This window comes from Acanthaster planci, linkage group LG16 (genome assembly GCF_054643075.1).
Source record: "Acanthaster planci isolate LZ-2023a linkage group LG16, COTS_SCS, whole genome shotgun sequence".
Lineage (NCBI taxonomy): Eukaryota > Metazoa > Echinodermata > Asteroidea > Valvatida > Acanthasteridae > Acanthaster > Acanthaster planci.
Genome location: NC_141792.1, coordinates 859,699 through 884,652, shown reverse-complemented (window position 1 = coordinate 884,652; position 24,954 = coordinate 859,699). Strand labels below are relative to the sequence as shown.

At 43.4% G+C, this 24,954-nt stretch overlaps 1 long non-coding RNA gene across 2 annotated transcripts in view; it reads right to left on the bottom strand.

The window, feature by feature from the left end:
* Positions 1-24,954, bottom strand: part of LOC110984611 (uncharacterized) — a 97,049-nt gene that overhangs the window by 29,595 nt on the left and 42,500 nt on the right. For both annotated transcript variants that reach the window (XR_015427962.1, XR_015427961.1), the window contains one exon: positions 24,367-24,532. This is a non-coding gene — a long non-coding RNA (uncharacterized LOC110984611). The remainder of the gene's footprint in view (positions 1-24,366; positions 24,533-24,954) is intronic.

Below are 24,954 nucleotides of genomic sequence, written 5' to 3'. Positions count from 1 at the left end.
GACGTGTGCCAGGGGCACAAGGCTCAATCTTGCCCGGCACCTTAGCCGTTCCTAACCCGCCGTGTGTGCTAAATCTGACCTTATTTTTATAACGGGACGCGTCCATGCACCTGCAAACTGTATGTCCCTTTTGATTACAACCAGGTATACCTTCTTCAACCTGTTTAATTACCCTAAACCACTTGAGATATGGTCATCATAGTTGTATACACTCTGATTCGTTGGTGTTAAGTACAACCTGCTGAAAGCTACTTTTAATGTGTTCAAGTTTAGTATCCTACCGGTAATCTTCGGTCATGGTGGGTGTGTTGGTTGACAACACTAACTTGTCCTTAAGCAAGCATTTTTGCCAAATTCATTTATATGGCATATGTAGAAAATGGGGACTTTTTCGAGTCACATAATTGAATTGGCGAAGAGAAATGAATAGCTAGGTCGTAAAACCAGAAGTAGTTACCGGGAATCCGGGTTCGTCATTCCAGACGTGTGGGGCGCCCTCGGTGAGCCAGGCGCAGAGCAGATGGGATACCGCAAGCGCTCTAAATCGATGTTTGAATGAGCTGTGCATGACGGTACCGGTAATGACTCCAGGGCAATCGGAACAAAAATAACATCCCTGCAATGACTGGGGGAGCAAGAAGTGGTTCAAAGTACGGATGACGTCATAGCCCCGAGACAAGGGCGACACCTTTTGTTTAATGTCATCGTCTCTGAGGCTGTAATCGAAGCAGATTTGCCAAAAAGGTCCAGTTGTAAGGAAAACAGTACCAGCAAGGCAACGAGGTTGGTTGAGTTCCTGTGTTTTGGCGGGGCAAGAATATCGCAGTCACCGAAGGCTAGTGCCTTAAAGAAATAGATTGTTTTGAACAAACTTCCAAATTGGGTCCTTTTTTCCAGATCTTGAGCAAAATAGAACGGAGTATTTTCTGAGCGGCACGCCGCAAGGTAGCTTGCCTGCCAGGAACTGCGTGGACCGAAGCAGCAGGCCTTTATTTTTGGCGGAATTTCATTCAGACGAGGCACGCGAGGGGCATATATGCAGCATGTGGGTACGACGCACAAGGCCGCGATGATACACCTGCCCCCTGCGGGCACGGCGCCCGGTAAATGGGTCATTTTGCGCACATTCGGACTTGGTAATGCTTGAGGTCTGACGATTCCCTTTGCACAGATAAAGAGCAAACGATCACATCAAGATATATTATCTCTCACACACCCTATCGACCATTTATTTCCAATAAAATGATATGCACCCAAACGCCGGGTTCACAGAATCATTTAAAGTATCATAATCACGTCAACAGTATACACTCAACTCCTCCAGTATGCGTTTACGATGCCTTGTGGGGGTACCAGAACAAAAGGAAGTCCCCCACGATGGATATTCGTCGTATTTGTGGGGTACTGAAACGGTACCCCACACGAAATACATTTTTGGAATTTACTGAGGAGGAATTTCCAAGGTATACTTATCCGTCGAACAAATGAATTATTTTACATAAGGGACGTTTGGTCGACACTGTAACCCAGGAAGGACAGTCTTCATACGCTAACGTTTTGTACATGACAACAAAGGAGATACCCCACAAGAAAACAAATGTACGGTAAAGGTTTGTGTGCATTGTTACATGAAGGGTTTTCACAAGCAGACATACTGGAGCACGATGCAAGTAGAGGCTCACCGGTCTATGTCATGCTCAGAATAAAGATGCGCTCTGTAGCATGGCTTTGTCTTGAGAGAAAACCGTAATTATGACGTTTATCCACAATTAATTTACATCTATTCTATTCACAAATGAGTTCAAGTTTTGATTTGCATTTATTTATTTAAATTAGTTGCAAGGACCGCCTCTTCATTGATTCAAGCTGGCTGATTTGTGAACAAGGCAAAATGCACACGAAGACCCACACATACATGGAAACAAACTAAAATATCTGTGACTCTTGCAATGTTTAAGCTTCTTTAAGGACTTCTCACTGACGAAATGGGTTTCGCATTAGGTCCCTTTTTTGGTGGTACTTTAAGACCCACTTCTGTATATCCTGTTTGGTAAACACCTCAAGAATGAGATTTCCTGCACTGGCTAATACTCAAATAAATAACACGAAGGTGTACGACTCTTTGACAATATCGAACATGTCTAGACATCAAAATGAAGAGAAGCAGTTCCAGAAGATTATCATCCTGCCGCTATCCCCGATTTACCGGAGATTGTGCTAGTGATAAGTGATGAGCGTCAGGCCCGGTCTTGGATTCATCTCTCCCGCCTGCGGAGACGGCTGAGGTTTTTCCAGCGCAGCGCACGTAGTCGGCCCGCGGACCGGGGGAGACGCAGACCGCTCTGGTGCTCGGGCCGGCATAGCAGACGGATCACGTTTCCGCTGGGACAACTCGAGCAGAAAGAAAGGGGGGGTTCCCGATTGAGCCCCACCCGATCATTCTCGGTGACAATCCGAGCATGAAGGCCACGCCCTGCTTTGCCAATCAGCCATTGGCCAAAGAGTGATGCCTTGGAATGTGGGCCAGTTTATGGAGATGTAACTTCAAGCACCGAACCACTTTTACGAGGAGTGAAGTAAAACCTTTTTGGTTGTAGTAGTAAATGGCTTTATAGGTACAAAAGACAGACATATGGTATTATCTTGCCTTCCTCAACACGCAGTCTAGTAACAGATCCAATGACCAGTCCAGTTAGATTTTTGAGGTCAACCAATCACACCTGCTAATTCCAAGTCACAACACAAGACAACGTGAAGCAGCGCAACGGTACGCAACACAGCGAACCATAACACAACACAACGCATTGCAACACAACGCAACAACGCACACAACACAACCAAGGAGCGACTGGTACACGGAATCCACACTTTCTCATTTTCCTTTTAATAGTGCTGAAATTATGCGCCAAGAGCACACAACGGAACTTCATGACAATCTTACATAAGCGAGCCGAGACGGACAAGCTTTCATCACAATTATCTCAGTATGACCGTGTATCTCCATTCGATGAAACCTCTCACGATGAGAAATCAAATGATTTCATGGTAGATCTTCGATATCAAACAAATCCAAACGTCTGTGTGCCAGACAGTCGGTTGCCTACTAAGTACCGAGCACAAAAACGTTAAGCATAGCGTGAAATAGTGTTGTCATCAAACAATGGACAACTTGGCAACTGAAAGCTTGGGCTGCTCTTTTCAAATATTTTAACCCTTTTCAGTTTCATTTCAGTGTTGCTCACTACAGCCCGTACATGCATTCAGTTTAATAAATTGAATTAACAACGCCAAACGAATGCTTATGACAGAACCCTTTTGAATAGTTTGTAACTCAGATTGGTTGACTTACAAAGCACCTGCAGGGACTCGTGATGTACGCGCTAAAGTCCACAGACTTAAGTAATCGGTAGAATGGACAGTTTTTCTTAAAAATTAAGCTTTACTGTTGGGAGTCAGAATTACTCTCAATCAGAAATGTTTCAATACTTTCTCGGATTACTTTGGAAGTGTTCTCGATTCTCTTGGACAGGTTTGAAATTTTGCGGAATTTCCCCAGATATTTCGGACCTTCTCGGAATATTTCAGCTATGAAATATCAGTATTTGGAACGACAAGTCGATCTCTTTTGAAGAAATCAATCAAACGCTCTTCCTCTCCAATTTCATCCCGATTAAAAAGGAAACGTTTGAGAATCGCTTCGCTCAATCAACCTCAAATGTCATTTTCTGAGATCGCTTGTCTAATTCCTAAGTGATGATACGAAGGACACTCAATGACCTTTACGTTAGAAACCCTAAAGAGTCTTTGAAAAATTAGAAAGTTTTTTCCATCTTCTTGATAGATGAGAGGACGAAACTTTGATAATTCCAAATTAACCGTCTGTGTCGTAATTCATCTTTAGGGCCGAAAACACAAATCAACTTTCCTCGGGATGACAAAAAAATGTGGGTGGCAGGTTTAGGGAACGGAGCAGCGTTTGCTAAATTAATTTTTAATGTACGGCAAACCTGATCGGGCAATTGCCAGTTGGAATATTGAGGGGGGGGTGAAACACGACCAAATGACCCATTTCGGATTAGCTTGTGGGTAATGATGGTAATTGATGAAATTAAGCACGGCCGGTTAATCGTTTTGCTCTGCCGTGGCAGAGTGCTTTATTAAGGTCCTTTGATTCATACGCGGGCATCAAAGCTGAAATCAAAAAGTCCTGAAGTTTTAGGTCTTGATTCTCCTTTGAAAGTTCAACACTGTGATATTTATGACACTTTACATCAAATTTTAATGAAGTGTAAAAAGTAACCGCCCACAACTGAAGTCAGCTTTAATAAATCTGTGTTTATGTGTAGCTTCGTGTTATGTGCTGTTAAAGTGTATGTAGGTGGAACAATGTTTTCTTGGACACTATTTTTCTTCAACTTTGTATTCTTTTGCAATGTATGAAAACGCTTTACATTCCTTGTTCGGTAAATGTATTCAAGTGCACTTTTTTAAACAATTAAAATTATCCAAGATTTCCTGAACAGAATAAGGGCGCTGATGCTGTGAAGTCATTTAGGGAAGACATGGTTTAGTGCACAGGTTTTTCTGTTAAAATTATGAATCCAGATTTTACTCACTGAAAACATTTCTGAAAATATGGAGGGCCTGACGTTTCGATCCTAGCAGAATCTTTCTCAAAGGCAAAATGACAAGTGGACAGGACACACAGGCACACAGAGAATCCACCAAGCATGAATGAATGCAAGAGGACAAAAGAAAAGGCCAAGAAAGCTGCCGACTAGATAAAGGGGCAAAGAATAAAGGGGAAAAACATTTCTGAGAGAGAGATTGATGCTTTCTTATTGCTGTCCAAATAAACAACAATGAAGCAGCAAAGAGACTCCTGTGAGTCCGACAAAACTATACAAAATGAGACTTTTTTGTGTGTAAAAACCATTGTAACATTGAGTATCTTTTCCTGGGATGACATCACAGTTTTGCTCATGAATATGAAAACATTCATTAGGTGGTAAAATACCATTTGAAATAATGGAACAAAAGATAAAATTACGATTGAGTGAGAAAATAAAATTACAGCCACCCTTTAAAGCTGCCACCACTAGGCAAAGCCATTTCGCTCTCTTCCTTACCTAACATTCAATTCTTCATTGGTTGAACCAGTCTATATTGCGGACTCTCTTCTGGTCGCGTTTCAAGACGTTATCCACAGCTGAGCACTGCATTGGCATAAAATTCAACATGCCAGCGCAAGGCGAAGGTTTGAAAAACTGATTTCATTGGCATTGATTTTTCCGAGATTTAATACTGTGATACTGATATTTAATACGGTGTACTGAAGATCGGTGTACAATCAAAGCTCAAAGACATCGCAGATACATTCTCGGTAATCGACGATTGGAACACTATTTTCACCAGTCCTTCCACCCTTATGGTAAAAAATTGAATTCACCGCCCGATCTTCAAATGACCGCGATGGACACCCACCCTCCATCCCCTTGCCCACGTTTATTACCTCCTCGTGTCGATCCCAAACTTTGCATCTAAATTGAACGGAATGGATATCAGTAAAGACGTTTGGTGGCCTCGGGGGAAAGCGGTCCTTTCCTGGAATTGAGTTCTGATATGGGAGGGACCACGGCGAAAAAATGAACAACCTGCGAATAGGATGCAAGAGTCTGGTAACCTTAGCAGGATGCGCGTGGGTAGGACTACGTGCATAGACATCGTGGGTGGATAAAGAGCAAAAGAGGTAAACAGGCTGCTACCAGGCAAGATGGCTAAACTTGTCATAGTTCACCAAATCAACGAGTATAAAATTTACACTGCGCTGCACTACACTGCTTACACTGCGCAATGTTTGGGTGTCCAATTGACAGTTTCAGTGACAATTTTCCTCCGGACCAAGCAGCCTGTAACGCTCACCTTGTACAAAACACAAGCCTTCCAAAAACTTGATAAAAGGCTGAAAAAAAAACAGGTTCATAAACAGTGGTATATTACAATAATACCCGGACTTTTAACCCGAAGACTGTGGGAGAAGATGAATTATTACAGGGTAAAACAATGAATAAATGAATCCTAATTGTGTTGTTCCCCAAAAAGTGTGGTAAAGATTGTTTGTTCAACAGCTTTGCCGGTACAACGCCCGTAGTTAAAACCATGCTCACGTGAAACAGGATTGCTCAAGCCCTTCACGTGTCCAATGCTATAAAACTTTTCAAAGTTCTACATTTATACTTAGTGCTCTGAATGTAAGGACCACTTTTGAAAGTTCTTTGGTTGCAATTCGATACTAGTATAGATAAAGAAAGATGTGTTATGAAATTCCAAGATCTTCCAATAAATCAAGGAAACATTTCTCTGAAACTTCAGCCGAACGCCGGACAGGTTTTTCCAATCGGAGGGGAGCCGGTCCCGACCAATCGGGGTTTTTAATTCGTCGCAGATTATCCATCTGCAGCCCCGTTGACATGCAGATGATTGCTTCGGCTCAGGCTTGGCCGGGTTTCGGCAAAACATTGTGCCCGTTTTCCCTTTGTTTTATTTAGAACAAAATGTTTCGCTAGGAAAATGACTCCGAGCAGACGCAAGGAGAGGACGTGGGCATTGCTCTTTTTATCTGCTGACAATCTCGTAGCATTTTTCACCTCACCGAGTTTGCCAATCAGGCCCTCACTCAACTGATGATATTTAGGTTGAGTCTATGAACACACTGCACCGACATAAAGTCCTGCCTCGGGTGTGCAGGCTATGGGCTGATGGGGGGATCGCTTTATTAATTGTTTATCTTTCATCTTTCGAATGTCGTTCTCATTTAGAGATTTCCTGCCCTCATCTCTTACCCGTAAGGTGCATCTGATCCGTGCGTTTCGGTCGAGGTCATTACCTTTTTCATAAACTGTTTCGTAGAATGATTCATCCCTACATGGAGGCAAAGTGCCCTCGACTTGCACATCAAACACGGAGCGCCAAAACTTTTTCTTCCTCCTGAAGAATAAGAAGGCAAAAACTGGACTTTGTTCCTCGACCAATGACGACTCGACCGACGACGGGGAACAAGTCAAGCAAAGAGTCGATGCAGCATTCAACTCGATGTTGTCCAACAGACAACACTGTTAAAAGTACTTTGTGAACAATACCCCTCCCCTCACGGGGACGAAGAAATGACCTTCACTTGGATGCCACTGCCCCTGCGCAGGACACACATGCAAAGGTGCTGCGTATTTTGTATCCATTCGGATAAAATTGGATTGTGTCCAAATTACTTGGCTATGGGTGGAGAATCACACACAGGTCTGAGACAGTGGCTGGAGTAACTTCCCACAGAGTCGTGTGTAATCATAAAGAGCAGCCAACTGCAAATAATTTGAATACGACCTCAGTGCTCCAAGAGCACAGCCTGCGGCGCATGCGCTGTAACTCACGGCCATTATCCCATACAGTGCATGAAACTCTGTCACTGGAGTTTGTGGCTAGAATAGTTTGAGTTTGGTACCAAAAGTTCATTTACGAAATACAAGAGATTTCCTAATGTACCCTTCATCAGTAAGTTTTGTTCACCAGGCTTCAGGAATTTGGTACTCTGTGTTGAGAACCCTCGAACTCAACGAAACACTTTTTTCTATCACAAATTTTGTCTCACATGAAGCCGTCAGGAGGATTTCCATTCGGTTGTTGAAGTTGACGCTTAAAACAGATCATGGAACGCCAAATGAAGTCACAATCAGAGAAACGAAGCCGAGATTTTGGAAAAGCCCCAAGGTTATGCGGCCTGCTCACTGTACCGGAGCAAACGGCATGACACCGCGATCATGCGAAGGTCAAGTTGGCTCCATGTGACCTTAACAGATCATCATCAATTCAGTCACAGCTACATGTACGGGCACGCGGGCTGACCAGCCTTCACCAGAGACAGCGCATTGAACAAGCAACTCGAGCGTGCAATAGTCGAGTCATAACTCGTGTACGCATCGGTTCCAATATACGTACCACGAATTATTTCAATTAATGCATGCCAACCCTTTTCTAACGCAATTTACACTATTACAAACGTCTGTTAAGTCAGTACATTCTATTGTCAACAGCTCAAGTGACATTACAGAAGTTGCTGTTTTGGGAAAGCGCATTCTACTTTCAATTTTTCTCTGTATACAAAAGGGAGATTCTTATGAAGGTGTATTTAGGACATGGTAAGAAAAAAAACTTAATTCTTACGTACGGATTAATATTTCATACATACAGATTAATTTGTACGTACGGCTCAATAAATAAATAAATTCCATATGTACGATTTTGGGGTGCCTTGCACGGACACAAAAAAATTGACTCCATTAACATAACACACGTGTGCGTTGCGTTCGGCTGTCAAAATCGCCCTGGGAACCATTTTGACGGATACGCAACACTTGGCGCAAGTGTTGACGCACATATGGAAAGGCGCCTTTAAAAGGCGAGTGAGATGCGCATCGATATAGGGCCAACACATAAACGGAATTTACTTGGATAAGGACGCATAAAGGAGCCACGCGAGAACTTCGGGAAAAAGGGACACAAAATTCAGGTTTCTGCAGAGTAAAGCCGCCTTTCCATATGCACGTGAACACTTGTGCGAAGCGTTGCGTATCTGTCAAAATCGCTCCCAGGGAAAATTTGACGGCCGAACGCAACGCACACGTGTGTAATGTTAATGGAGTGGGTTTTTTTTGTCCGTGAATGTGAAAAGCATGAACGCATCGCGCACGCAACGCAGCCAAAAAAACGTTCATACGGAAAGGTGCCTTAATTCGAAGTGCCCTCTACGACTGCTCATTGGGAACAAAAGCTAGGTAAAATTTGAAGAGATATACAAATACCAATGGAACTTGATCCAACTTTAAATAACCATTTAAATAACAGTCTAAGTTTTATTGACACACTAAGGTCTGTGTTTTGCAGCACCTTCCCAAATCGCTAAGGCCTCTGTTTGAATGTTGTTTTGGGTTTTTTTGCTAGGCCACTGGGATTGGTATGGAAGTTAAGACAGAAGATGAGATGAGATTTATGCAGAATATGCCTTCTGGGGCATATGATGCAAGATCTGGGGTGGAGAGAACCCCCACCTTTGTGTTGGTCATTGTTTGATCGGAATCTCAGGAATTCTTTACAGACTTCTGGGGGAGGGGGACGTGTCAGGTAACAATAGTCTTGAGGGTGTTAGACATGGGGGGGTACCCATCGGCCCCATATCGTGCACGGTATCTTCTGGGGGTTAAATTTCAATAAAATCTGGTATAATGAGTTCTTTAAATTCACGTGAACATAACAATTTGAGTTCTCCTTAGTGAAACACTTTTGCTAAATCTCGTGATTCGGGGCAAGCTTTTGCTTAGTTACATAAGAGACGCCTTGCATCAATACACTGTTTTCAATGGATAAGAAGGGCACAAAGGAACCAGTCCATTCCAGAGATGGTGGTCGCTATGCAGAAGCTTGCTCCGAATCACCAGGTACAGCAGGGGTATTCAAATTATATATATGTGCAAATTATATTTATGTGCAAATCAAATAACTCTGTGTACCAGATTTTATTGAAATTTAACTTGCAAAAGGCTTATTCAAGTGCATGCTACATCCAGCCACACCATATGACATCTAACGCGAGTACCACAGAGAAGGAAATCGCGTTTATCTCCATACACACAACAGATAGGTATCTGCAACAGTATTTAAAGGGGGAGAACTACTCCTGACGTCCCTCCGATTGGCATAATTGTCATCCTCTCCTTCGTACACCTGCTGAGGGCTGGAATCGCAGGTCGGGGAGGGGGGCGGAAATAAATCCTCAGAAATCGGGAGCCAGGACTGAGAGACACAAGACCGATAAAAAAAGCCTCTACCAGAGAAATCCGCCCCAAGGAAAACAAGTAATGAAAAACTTGACCGGGCGTGAAATTGCACAAGGAGCGCTAGAGTGGTTCTCAGATCATCCGTGCGATTGCACGAGACGGAAAGAACTAATGGTGGAGGCCTTGCTCGATTATCTTTCGCTCCCAAAACATATTTAATCAGACAAAAAAATGTGTGTTTAAACAGTTCAGGAGCGACCGTGCATGCATACAGAGGAGGAACGGATGAGATGAGTGATGAGGCTTTACAGAGGGCCATAAACGAGAGGTCTTGAGCAGGAGTGTCCTCCACATCTTTTTGAAATGTTGCTGCCTTAAGGTATCTTGCATAAATTCAAGAAAGTTTGAGAGAAAACCTTGATTAAAGTTACCACATTGATGGTTAATTTCCATCACTGTTCGTCAAACATTGACCAACGATTTGGAAGAATATACCCAAGATTGGGAAGTTGATATTTACACCAACACTGGGCAAAATATCAACCCAAACCTTTTTACAGTGACCTAACCAACATCTCTGAAACCAGGCTTTGCCCATCTGCTATTGTCCCATTGAGCTTTGTACTGCGTAAGAAAAATTAGAGTTAAAATTTTACGTCATCCCTTTATCTGAATGTGTGACTAGCGAATTCATTCATGATCGTTTATCTTAATAAAATGAACATAGTGACTTTTTATGTAAGATAAAAATGTCACGGGTGCAAATCCCTATTATATCTAGCATTTTGGTGGTATAACATACAGTAGAATTTATTCATCTACCGATTATGCCACCCGCCTTTTGATCATTCCAGATCTCTGGGACAGTTTCACACGTTTGGATTCGTTCCCAGCTTTGAACCACCTGTCCAAAGTTGTGACAGCGTTCGCCGTGCGGTGTAGAGGACAATCGGTGGAGTGCGGAAACGTTTGACAACAACGCTGCCTGACAGAAACAGATAGTGACAAGAGGCCCGGTACGACGGCCAATGGCCTCGGGCCTCGCCCGTTTTTGACCTTTCGAACAGCTATTATGTTTGTGGATTTCTCAAAGAAATGGGACCTTTTTTCCCCACAGTGAAATGGCACGTAAGCTAAATATCGATTAATTGATTAGGTATCGATTCATGAAGGTTTACAAGTGCGTCTGAGCATGTAGTTGATACCTCGACTCCAATTTAGGAAAAAACTTTTCAAATTTGGCTCCTTCAAGTAGACAGGTTTATGTTCTTGTTAAAATATGCCAGCTTATTTTCCCGAGCTCTTAAATGTTGATAATTTATCGGTAACGTCGACCGTATCAAACTACAGCCGTATTAATATTGCATAACTATGCATGCCTAAAGACGAACAAACTCGGAGTGCATAGCCAAACATCTTAGGGCGTCAAACTCCTTAATAATGCGGACTCCATTCTGTCAGGATGAACCACCTCCACAAAAAACTGCATCATTTATCTTCCAGCCAAGCTGGTGCTTCATCCTATAAGACGTGTTCTGCTGCCTCTGGCCGCTTCTCTCCTTAGCAAAATTAAACCGTCTGGTGGCTTACCTTCGCTGCGAGCGCCCTCTGAACACGCCTGCGTTCAAACAGGGGCCCCTTTTTTGTCTAACATGACTGGTATTTCATCAAACCGTGTCCGACTGTTTCCACCTGACTTCACAGTGCTCGATATAACAAGCACGCGCCCCAGGCGGGCAGGAGAGCTGGCCCGCGCTCTCTTCTCTTTCCTCCTGATAAACACCAAACGCTGGTTGATGGAGAATTCATCCCGGCACATGCACGGCACCCTCACGGAACGTCATCACCGCCTCGGGTCCCTCATCTGTGGCTTTAATAAATATAAGCCGGGGGTCTTTATGGCCACTTGAAGCGGGAATGACTGAAGGAAAGAGAGACGAGATGATTGCGAGACCTCACTGCCGAGAAGATGCGGATGAGAGACCATCCTAACCGAACGGGGGTGCTTAAGCTTTGAAGATGGTTGAAGCGATACAGCGCTTGGAAGAAAGCTAACAAGACAATGGTACCTCTTGCAACGTCGCAAAAGGTAGTTTGAGTCGGACAAAATGAGAACACTTCTGAAAAACTAAACAGCTGCTTACGACAGTCGTCTTGATGATCATGAAGTTTGGCAGGTGCCAGTTGAGTGCATGCCACAGTAAAAACAGCAGATAAACAAGAGGAACAAAAATGAGGCACAATTAAGAGAATGACACTAAGTGGATCTAAAATAATTGCCAAGAAGTTAGCGGCGGTATGTTAAATTCAGTTAGAAATGGAAAGAGTCCAAGTTCACTGGTTGCTGTGGAGTACAAGATGGTTTGGGAGTCCTAGCTACAGTAAGGGTACTAATTACAAAGGTGGCGAGTGTCATGAGATTGATGATGACGACCACAAAATGCCTACATAAATCAGGATGACAGAGAGGATGACTATCATAATGACAATGACGAAAACAACATTTCTGACTGCAATCAGGATAACGGAAATAGTGACTGTCATAATGACAATGAAGATAACGGCGACAATTACCAAAACGGCCTGGTTACAATTTGGACAGATTGTGACGATGGGAGTGATGGCTGCACCGACGAGGTTGAGGACACTCTACCACCAAGACCAATACCAAAGGAAATGGACAACGTGAGACAACAATGCATAGGGATAATTTTGACAGAATAAGAAGATGGCGACAGTGACAAAGTGACAACAGCAACCCAACAATGACGAAATACGACTGTAGCTGCATAAAAGTGACTGTAAAACTGATAGGGATGCAGTAGTTCTCAAAGTGATAATGTACCTGTTATTAGCAGGGCAGTCACAGCGGGCAATTCATTAACCATATTGTGTACCGATGTGTCCTTCTCGCAGCATATCTTCACATCTGCAACGCAGAAATGATTGCCAGAAAACTTTACAATCAACATCTCGCGTATGAGCGAGCACGCAGGTCAATACATTATAGGCGCTACGCGAGTCTGCCGAAATTAAAATGGTCTTATCTTTATTTGTGTGATGCCCCATCGATCGCGCATTTTCTGCCTGCGTGTTTGTTCTTGAATTTAAAGATGCGAAGGGTTTGTTGCAATACAAATGCCACTCTCTCAGTGAAGCGGCATTATCAAAGAATTCACCTTAATGAGAAGTGTGAGGTGGAATAAGAAGGCGTGAACAGTGGGCAAAGAAACTGACCGAATCAACTAACTAAAAATGTCAAGAGACTTTGAAAGAAAGTGCCAAAGTGATGTGACGGTGCTGACGGGGTTATTCTTTGCCAGAGCAGGGGGATTCTTGCCTGATAAGTGACAGCGTATAACAACTACACGGCAATTTTGACAGCAATGCAAAGAAAGCGCGCACCAAAAACAAACCCATAACGTTAACTATTCCTGTCACGTACGTGCAGAGACTAGACAGGAGCACCGCTCTTTACAATGGAAAGAGGGAAAGAGAGCGTAACCCTGCAGGATATGACCGGCTACGGCGAAGCATCAGCCCCTCGCTGGCCAACACGACCTCACCTCTCCGCGCCTGTCAGGCCGCCCAACAGCCGCGCGGTTTTTTTCCTTCAGTGAAGTTTGATTTACCGGAAAACCATTGAGTTTCTCCTGCATGGCATCACGTGACGGGGCCTAAGGGCTCTTGAACCTGTATACTTCACGCTGTCGTCGATGGACCCATCACCTGAGGAGGTTTTGGGATGGTTTATCGTTTCACACAGGTCATATAAGAAAAAAAACACTGCGCCTTTATACCGAGCATCGATTTCTAGAGCTCTTTACCCTCGGGGGGAAATGGTTGCAGAAGTGGCAACTTTAATGGACGTCGGTGTTTATTCTTTCTCTAGTGAGTGGATTTGTTAGTTTTATGATGTGTTGTCTGTGGGAAATGATCGAGAAATGGTGTATTACCAGTCAGAGAACGAACTTGTTTTAAAACAAAGTTTGTGAAATATTTGGCATTTGGGTATAACTTCGCCGCAGTACATAGACATGTGTACAAAGATTGCTACGATGACGTCAATCATTTTCAATGAACTTCGATGATCTCCTATCATGATTATACAGCAATTGTTGTCTGTGGCTGTTCACTGTGGAACGCACAGTCGGTGGTAGAAAATATACGATTTGGGGTCGAACTGGCAAGAAGCGTGGCGGACCGCGAAGGATTGTGGGAGATGTATAACGTAAAATGCACATGGTATGTTGCTGACATGACTCAAATAATCATTTCTCTGGATCAAAAGTGCATCCGATAAAAGTAATGTGCCTTCCAATATTCATACGCCGCCTCTGTGGTAGGCAGTTCATAATGTAACACCGCACAATATGCCGCAATACCATGCGCATTAAAAGTCAAACACATAAGAGTCCAACATTAAGAGAAAATTTAGCTTCAACCCGACAACTCCATCAAAAGAAGGGAACGTCCATTGGTATTTTTCGACCAATCGTCATTTTGCAAGAAAGAGACTGCTTTCGTGGAGCCGCTAATGGTAAATTAATCCGCAATTCTCAACCAGGGCGCCCTCTGTCAGTGTTCATTTGATACACACATACTATGAAGATATGAGGAATTGCAAAGGACTATTTGCTAATAAACGCTTTTTGAGAAAGCAGTCCACAACTCCCCAAATCAAGAGGAAAGTAAATTAATTTCAGAGGAAAGTAACAATAAAATATTTAACCAGAGACTGTAAAGATGATATACATACCGTTTGACTGCAACTGTTTCTGATTGGCTACAGACGTTTATGAAAGTCGCACTGATTCCTGTCAAAGTCAATGCCGAAATATACTGCTTTTAAAGCATGCATGTTTGGATTTTCTCGTCCTTTTCCTGGATACGCTACTTAACAACTGTTCTGTTCGTCATTACCAATCTCAACAAAGATTGATGAATGTGCGTGTATCTTGTCGTAAACCTGAAGCATGATCAAGTATCCAAATCCTCGGTAAAAAGGTGTACAGGAAATTAAAGAAATGCCGACAGTCTGACAGTACAGTCGGCGCCTCTAAGTAAGGCTGCATAACGTTCGTACCAATCAGTCAGGAAACCCGACGACCCATCGTGCTGTTTTCAGCCGCTAAAGGCACAAAAAAGCCCCAAGTGTACCAAAATTGTGCTCAACTCAAACATGGAACAGTTTCCAGAGCAAATTAAAAGAAAAAAATCCTGCTCTTGGAGTCAGATATTTAACAGAAGCTCTCGACATGACTGCGGTGGTGAGCAAAGAGGACTCCGCCGAGTCCAGAGGGTAGGACATCAAGGACTCTCCAAATTTATCGCCCGCTCTAATTTTTCGAGTCAGGAAGGAAACAGGTCATAGTGAATCAAGTTTTTTGGGGGGACTGGCCTTACAACCGACAGCGGCCGCTCCACACGCGGTTCTGCTGCCGTCTTCGAGACAGGGCTTAAAGGGACTGACCGTCGCTGAATATGAGTCACGATTATAACAGGGAATAGAGGCTGGGTTATCACTATGGGTCGACAGGTAGGGTATGTGGTTGCACTGGCGAAATAGGAAATGTCAGAGCATGGCAAAGACGTTGTTACGTATTTACAGCAATCGGCAATAAACAGCCAACGAGAGAGCCAGATTGTCATGCGACACAATTATGCAGCAAGAAAGGAAACCAGAACAGCAAAGAAGTAATGACTATACGGCGTCGGCAAACTTCACCCTACTGAAAAATGTTGACTTCAGAGAATTTTAAACTCAGTCACCTCGGTCTTCTTCCTCTTCCTGTTCTGTGCTTGTTGTCAAGATAATACAATATTCAATATTCATTATTCCAAATTACTTAGCTGTGACTCGAAACTACATTAGACTCTATGGGAAGTTTTGCAGCCACTACCACAGACTCGCGCGCAATTTGGAGTCTTAGCCAAGTATTTCGAACACAGCCTTAGACAATAGAGAGCACCTGCAGCCCGAGGGGTTATTGGGCGCAAATACAAACGGCAGACTGTAAACACGACTGGCAACCGATTTGTACAACTGCTTGTCAAGCTCGATCTCACCGGCACTTAACCAAAATGGTCTCTGGTAATACATAACGCGTACACAACAGGTCATGAAACAGATATAGCAGCATGTTTACGACACGAGGTTTCTCAAAATAACGCAGCAACGGGCTACTTAAGTGGTTACACCGCGGATATAATATTATACAATTTAATGATTTACACTTGATGACGCAAGGATTTGTTACCAATACTTTGCTCTTAATTGTTCGGCTGCATGCATTTAGTGACACTAAACTTTATGGATCGTGATTCATGTATCATAAAATTACACGCCATTGAGACTCCTTCTTTACTGTTTCGTTTGTTTGTAGAGTGCTTCAAATACAAATATTATACGCCTTATGGCATCTTTCAAAGCACCATTACAAAATGACGCTGGTATCTTAAAAGGCGGGAAATGGAAGGGTGTATTACGATCGGCAGAGATGAAATGCGTAAGCAGGCTTGGGTGATGCGTCTACCAGGAGCAGTGCTGTTCGTGTTTACAGCGCAGTTTTGCTTTGAGTGGGTTCCGTGCAGTTATCCGTGATATGCTCACGGCTGGTTTATGGCCATGCTTGAATTACTTGGCTGCGGCTTCGAAAGGCACGTGCGTCTATGCCAGCCGCCACCTAGCGGCTTCACGCATTTCCCGTAGACGAACTTAGTTTCAAGCCGTAGCCACGAGGGAAATCTATAGATGACACAATGAGGCCCCAATCGTAGACAAAAATGACTCTTTTTAGGCCGTATCCGAAACGGGCTTCCAAAGCTCTGGCTACGTCTACTGACAGGTTGTGGCCACGCGCGTGTGCAAACAGCAAAGGCCTAGCCTGACCCGAATGAAAGACACAAGAGTCGAATGCAGCGTGAAAGACCGTGTGTCCGGAGAAGGTTCCTGCAGCGCTACGGCTACGCCTTTCGTTAGCATGGGTCCACGTACTGTCAACCAGTAAAGTCCTTGACCTGGTTTACTCTATGTACAACATTTGGGCGCAACCTAAATCTGACTTGGCTCAGCTCTCAAGTGTTAATATTTAAATGAACTGCCCCGGGTCGCACGTCATGGAAACGGCAACTCCGTGTGCGATTTCAAACTCTGCATTCTGGTGGCGTAGGCCTACTTAATTAAACAGTGTTGGTCCACTGGACTCTGAGGTTAAATTGGCGTCACTTGAATACATATACATTGTACCTCTAAACTATACCCGTCCCAAAATCTATAACCCAAAATACACCCCTGAACTATGATACAATGATATTCTGCACGCACACACACAAAACCGGGTCAGCTTGACCCAGTTACGGGTCCCTTGGGGGTTGAACCTCTTCCTGGTCAAAGAGTGACCGGGATCCGGGTCAACCTGACCTGGAAGATTTGAGAGTGCACAATCACGTTTGCCGACTCGTGTTTTCGCAGTCTTGACATGCGCTCGCTCGCTGGTGGCACGACTGCACTCAAAACGACACATCCAAACATCTCCACAATCAAACACAACTTCCACCACAACATTCTTCGACACACCGAGATCATCCACGACATGTGTTCCTTGCGGCGTGCGACGGCAGGGAATAATGCATGGACTCCAAGCCCAAAACAGCTACCCTTCACGGATGGATAGCAAAGAGGAAACGGTATATTTTATTCAAAAACTTTATAAATATATGATAAAGATAAGGATGGGAAACCAAGCATTGCGATGGGCTGGTAATGGAACCCAATGTGCAAAAAGCAAGACTTCACATATATCTTGTTATTAATCATTCATATTGTAAATAATTGAACATCTTATAAGTGACTTTTATTCTAACCAGCACCCTTTTCAGTAAAGCATAACAACAGACTGTTTCATGTACATGGCTTGGGTTGGAAATTAGCTACCAGAACTAAGCTCGGGAAGATTTTGGTTCGTTAGAAGAGAACGTGCACCAACGTTTGAGCCCCCCCAAAAAAGTTGGTCCCTGGTCAGCGCGCGCCTCGATTTTGAACATGTGCGTCAATTTTTTGTTTCCATTTTTTTCTCAACATTTTCAAAACAGTGCCCTCTATTTCCCCACCGCCTGAATGTTCGCGAGTAGACTGGTTCCAGACCACAAGCCCATAGGTGGGAAGGGCAATTTGTTCAAGGAACCAGACTAATTCGTGGGTAGCTCGTACCCGGTCATAGATCCGTTAGGACTACATAATATGTCGATCACAAACAGTAGACCACAGGTAGGGTTACAAAGTTGCAGCCAGCTGATCATCATCAATGGCGGCATGACGTGCGACGTGCTACTACTAGCCTTTGCTCTTTGGTTAAATATGCCACATATTTCCGTGCCCGTAGCCAGTCTTAAAAAGCCAACCCAAGCCCCCCCCCCAAAAAAAAAACCCGCATCGCTGCATCAATTCTGGAACTTTAGTCTGACCAGAGACCGATTTTTTTCGGCCAAACATACATTAATAGTATCTTCGATATGAGACCATGCAGCTTCTGACTTAAAACCTTCATTCAGCCGAATAGACGGGCATCTGGATAGCTGATGGGGTCTATCGCACGTCCTCTTTTACTTTTAGCAAATTTGGTTAAAATATCCCGTGATTACTCGTTATTCACTCGCTGAAATATGTACCTGACATGGAACTCCTAGGTTTAAAAAATATTATCATTTTGATGCCTACAAATTGTACTCATCCTGTGATTTGAAATGCATTCATTTTCAGCGCAGACTCTACCTATTAAGTTATTCGTCAATTCTTTTTAACTACAATTCCCATCGCTCCTTCGAAGTGCATCGTGAATGAGATTTTTTCGGCTCCATGCGACGATGGCGATATTAGTTACGGGATTCATCAACGGGTGCGCGCCCCGATCCCCTGTGAAAAGATACTATTGTTGACTTCGTTACCAAATGGAAATCTAACCGAATTACGACAAGAGATTGACCTTTGCGAGATGGATTTTAATGGCGACTTTTCAAGGTTTGTGATGAAACGACAAACAAAAGACATTTTAAAGAATGACCGAATTAGACTGTCTGCCCTCCGACAGACACAGACCTGTGTGTTCTTGAAACCGTTTCTTCCATTAAAAACCCAGCATCTGGTCCTTAATGCACGCAGTGAAAGTGGGCAAAAATGATTGTATTTAGGAGGCGCAATGGTGCGTCAAACGGTGGTGCTGAAGTTTCAGATTGGAAGTTGCCACTGACGTCAGGCGGCACACATTACAGGTAAAGACACTGAACATGAGAGATGAAGCACAGCAGAAATCATTCCGTCTGACTATATATATCTTGCTTTCCAATCCCTACAAATTACTTTTAGTTCCTTCTTAGTTGACACGGCTCCAACTCTGAAGACGATCAACAGACCGCAAGAAGCAAATTGAGGCGCTGAACGTAAGCTGACTTCACATCAGCAGAATCTTTCTTCGTCAATCGAACACAAAGCCATAGGTGACGTATTATACTTATGCTGCTTTGTGGACCATGCCTCATTGTGGTACGACACTCGACTGTTGTCTTATAGGGAGAGGGTGTGGTCAGGTGAGCAAGTTGAAATTGAAAATGATTCGACGATTTCTTCACAGAAGAAAAAAACATGATTGTGCAAGCAAGGTTCTTCATTAATAGTTGATGAAAGCATACGTTTTTAAACAGAATATGCTTGCCAATGTGACATGGCTTTTGGGATTGCAGTCGATGTTGATAAATCCCATGTAAAAAGCAACGTCAAAGGTGTAAAATTCAGTAAGGGTAAACGATATTAAATAGTGTTCTGCAATATCGTGGAAATTGGAACATAGTTTGAAAACGCCGTTTATATGGAACGCTGAAAGTGGCTTTTATGGGAATTCAATTGATTAATTTGACGTCTTGGCTTCCGGTCAGTATACTATGACCATCACCAAGAAGAACTTGAGGAATTTACGAGAAATAATATCAAACACGCGGGACTATCCGATCCTTCTATAATGTGATTGTGTTCATTTAAAGAACTATTACCCGTTTGCAAATTCAATTTGCAACTATAAAACGCTTTCCTTGCGTCTTCTTAATTTCTTTTTTCCCAAAGTCTGGTCAGTTTTCTTTAAATATCCTAGCATACGACTATATCAACCATCAGCCGGCAATAGTATTAGTTGAGACTTACCCGGTGCAAGACAATGAAAATCATCAATACGCACATAGCTATGGGGTTCTTTATGGATGATGAATAGTAGACACGCTTGTAATTCAACACCCACGTAATATACCAAAACCAATTACCGATCTGTTTCTGTTGACGGGATTCTTAGGCTAGAGAAATTGATTCCCTAAATTTGCTCAGCTTACCTGGCCAGGTACTAATAGCTACTATCAACAGCCCCCCCCCAAAAAAAAGAAGGAAAAAAAAGAAAAGCGGGGGGTATTGTTTGTTGGAAAACTTAGTCAAATACTAATTACGTCTGGGCTAATAAAGGGTGTGAATCTGACGGCGTGCTGTTAATTGTTACCACAAATGGCGCGCCAAGGCAATGTGGTAGCCACCAGGGCCGGCAATTAACCGCCTTGTATTGGCCAATCGGAGGGCAACAGACGATCAGAAAGACGGAAATCTGTCCGATCACAGGCGCAGTCCTGCAATGACGCATCCGCATAACTTTTCGTCTCCAGTCTTGTTAAATGCGGAGGCGTCTCGTCGTTTTGATTGGTCGATGCGAGCTTAACGCCGAGCAAGCTGATTGGCTGAGCCAGCTGAAGTGTCTGGAGCAGCGTGTCCTTCATTTATATGCGTGAACATTTCCCATTAAGTCCGCCCGCATCAAGTGCGCTTCAATTTCCCTCTCAAGTCCGCAAGGTGTCATATTCAACTTGAGAAATAATTACAAGGATGGAAAAAAATGCCGGGTATGAGGCTCTGTTGACTGTCAGACGACGGATGGTGTGATGGAAACTCGCCAGAAGACAATGATTAGTGTTCAAATTGAATTCTCACACTTAAAGTTCAATGGAGCATTCGCCCAGGAACGAAGTTGACTTGCCCCGGCAAAATTTTGGCTATTTACAACTTTGGATTCGCATGGGGACAATCAGGCTGTTTAATCGGGCACTCGTTACTTACTTTATGCATGCATCAACTTCCCACGTTCCCAATACTGATCTCAATATAAAAATGACTTCATTTTTGGTCAGCATTATTGGTAGCTCAACCCTTTTCTTCTGGCGGTTCAAAACCTTTTTTTGCACCAACCTATTCACCAACCCTATATTATGCGCCAGTCTTACAAGCTCAGCGGAAACTGGAGATCTAGGTGTGTTAGAAAGAATTATTAAACAACTGCAATATATTTAGACAAAATTCTCCCCATTTCATAATGGCACAATACTCATATCACACTATCGGCCTCGAGCAGAAACACCCCCTCATCGGTTGAAAAGAGCCGTGTTGGTCAGGAGTGTCCATTTTGTTGGTAACGATGGGACCTTATTGCGTGCATAGTCGTTCGTGAACCAGCGAAGTGCAAATCCGACTAAAGGAGCCCCCATTACTTAGAAAATTGCGCCCTCTCTTGGTCCAGCTCGAGGCTCATGAACTTATTTTCAAGCAGTTGACGAATGAATAATCGTCCAGGAGTTCAGTGACAAACAACGATGGCCATCCTGATTTGAACTGATTTGGCCTGTGCCACTCCCGTGAGAGTCTCTTTACTGCAAGGGCGCGCTGCCTTGTCTTCAAGATACATGCGCATCATGAGGCCATGTGGTGTTCATACGATGCTCTTTATATCGCGCACAGAACGAAAACACGTGAACGAACTTTATTCTGACGCCGTTTTGCCCCATTCGTCGCGTCAAAGTAAATTAATGTCAGCTTCCACTTAATAAAAATCTCAAAATTTAATTCAAGCAAACACTGAGTGCGCAGAACGTGATGCATGGACAATGTGATCTTGAGGGGAAAAATCGAAATTGAGAAAGTGGATGAAAGACATCCTACGTTAGCAGTAGCCAACCGACACAAGGAAATGCTTCTATCGTATTTGATGAACATCAACCTACATAATTCTCCCTTTTGGGACTCTCTGTCCAAGACATCCACAAAGGACACACATCGCCATGGGTCGATTTCAATCAGATTTTGGAGGTCAATCTACAACCACAACGTCAACGACAGCCATTAGAACATAAAAGCAAACACGCAGAAATATCCGCTAAGTATGCAAAATCGTTTGGAATAAACCATCAAGATACCATCACTCGGCAAATAAATCTTAATACAACTTCTTTGACTTTAAAGAAACCAGACAGAAATACACTGCAATAACGCTGGAGTTGAAATCAACACTTTTTGGTGTTATCAGATGACCACTCCATAGGGTGTTACTTAACACCGCCAGTGTTATTTACACACCTATAAGTGTTACAATGCACTTGAGGGTGTTAAAAGTAACACCCAATAACACCAAAATTTTTAACACCAGTGAGAGTGTTGGTGTAGTCCCCTGATAACAGCGGGGGTGTTAAATCTAACATCCCAGTTTTTACTGTGTAACAGGACTGTATTGATAAATTCCTCCAGTGACCAGGCAAACATCCACTCAAAACGCTTCTCTCCAAATCCCAACCGTCCTTCTCCTACTCCCCAGAATAACCAAAGAGAAAAATAAACAATTATATCTGCAGCAGCAGGTGCTAAGAACGGACCAGGACTACCCAACTGTTCTCGCAATGGACTCTTTATTGGTAAACGGGTACTGCGGCCAGAGACACTCAACATCCATGCATGTATTGAAAGAAAAGGAATTCCTGCTACGTTAACACCCAAGGGAGAACTTGAAATCTCAGTCTGTACTGCGGGCCTTTGGGATCCCTCTGGCGCCAAATCAATAAACATCACATCTGAACATCAACTTCAGACCATTTCAACACCGAAAAGTGTTCTTTTTTTCCAATCAGAAAAATACTACTTCAAGCTCAGTATGAAGTTACAGACGTCACGCTGCGAGGAACTGCGTTGTAACCAAGTGTGCTAACTGCGTACACCAAACGGCCCAAATTTTACCTCAGATTTTTGACGTGAGAGAAATTTCAGAAGTGCGGTCGAGAAGAGAAATAGAGAGAAAAAAAGACCATCAAGCATGCCTGGTGTTCGGAGGAACGGACCCGGTGCGCTGCAATGTCCGGCCGAGAGCGAAGTGGTGGCACGACACCCACGAAATGCCCTACCAATTGGACCGACGTTAATTGATTTTGTGTGTCAGGACAATAGAGAGAGCAAACAAGCTTCCCGGGTGATGCTGAAGGAGAAAGTTGGCGCACACTCCATCTCCCCGGTGGCGGACGCGGAATGAAACTGTCGGTTTGGAAGGAAGGGGGTGGGCGGGTGGGAAACACGCCCACCGCTCACAGCTCACCTTCAGGGGCCACAGTTATACTCCCGGGCCAGGGAATCTGGTCTACGCAGAACATTTTCCACTGTCTCCTTCATTCCTCCCCGTTTACTTTATGATTAAAAAGACATTTGAGTGTCTCTTGCTGGAAAAGGTAGGACCATCAGAAATTGGAGAATATAATATCAATGACTGGTTTCTGAGAATTTAGTCAATTGATTTACTGTTGTGTGTTGTGCATGCCTATTTGCTTCCTGGACCGTTTTCCAATATTCAACTTCGACTCCGTCTCTGGCTTCAGCTGTTTTTTTACTACATGTACCTGACTTTGAAGCTGGAAGCGCAATAATTCGTCCAATAGTGCCACAAACTTCAAATATGATGCAAGAGAGTAAAAAATTACAGAAATCCAATTTTATTTAAACGCCTTGGGCCCACAATCGGGGATTGGTTTAGGGGATGAAGCCTGAGACGGAAACGAAGTTGAGTATTGGAAAACGGCCCTGGCTTGCTTTCTTGATCAATGTCCAGCATGTTTACTTTGTTTCTTAACTGCTGGCCTACTTGCTTTCCCCCCAAGTTACAGCTACTTGTCTCTCTCTCTTGCTTGCTCCGTTCCTTGCCCGTTTGCTTGCTCACTACCCATTTCTACTTCCCCCTGCCTGATTAGTAGCTTCTAAGTTTTTACCCAAATGATTTTCTTTTGTAACAACCTAGGCCAAATTGAGGTAGGCGTCTTCGGTTTTATTTTAAGCATGAAATCAAACATGATGCTACTGTGGTTGGATTGTTTACGATGTTTACGATGAAAATTACGGAAGGATCTAGCATGAGAATGACACCAATATATTCAGGCGGAATCTTGGCTCACCATCACAAAGATAAAGAAGCACCGGTTGCTTGAATCAAGATTTATGATGATGTCAGTTTTAAGATTAGAGTCAACGACAGGATGTGGGTGTAAGTGCCATGTGACTACTCTGAGAGCTGTTTATTAGTTTTCAGTAAACTTTTGTAAAAGTGTGATTAGTACGCTTCAAAATTAGCCACAAGAAACGGACTAGGTTACCTTGAAATAAATATGTGATTGAGCAGAGAATTTGGGCAGGTGCAGGATTTGAACCACTGACCTTTGGACCGCACGTTCCGTGGATCAGGTAACTCTGCTATCCGGCCACATGACGACAATCTTTCACTTTGTCGGCATCCTTGATTACAAAATGCCAGTGAAAAACGACGGACACTGTCTATGCCGTGGCTCCTACTATTACACCCGAAGCCGTAACACTACCATTTCTGCAAAATATAAAAATCTGTTTAAAACCGAAATCATTACATCAATACAAATGTATTCCACACAAGTCGTCGCTAAACACTCGAAACAGCACACACAACATGCTCATGAAAAGACCTCGACCGAGGCTTACACCAAACAAGGAGCTTTATGAGTGTTAATGCAATTCATAAGAATACGAACAAATCTCACATCCACGATTTTAGAAGGGACTGATATAGTTTTTTTACGGGTCAATCAAACTGAACGAGCGGCATCAGCACTGATTTAATTTAGCTGGTATTTCTGAGCCACTTGTAAAACAAGAAGCACCTCAGCATCCTTGTCTCATCTGCCGAGCAATATCGCTGGATGCTGCGTCACCCCACTACCCTTCTCTTTCGATTCCAATCAAATACACCTCCGAACGAGGAGGGGGGGGGTT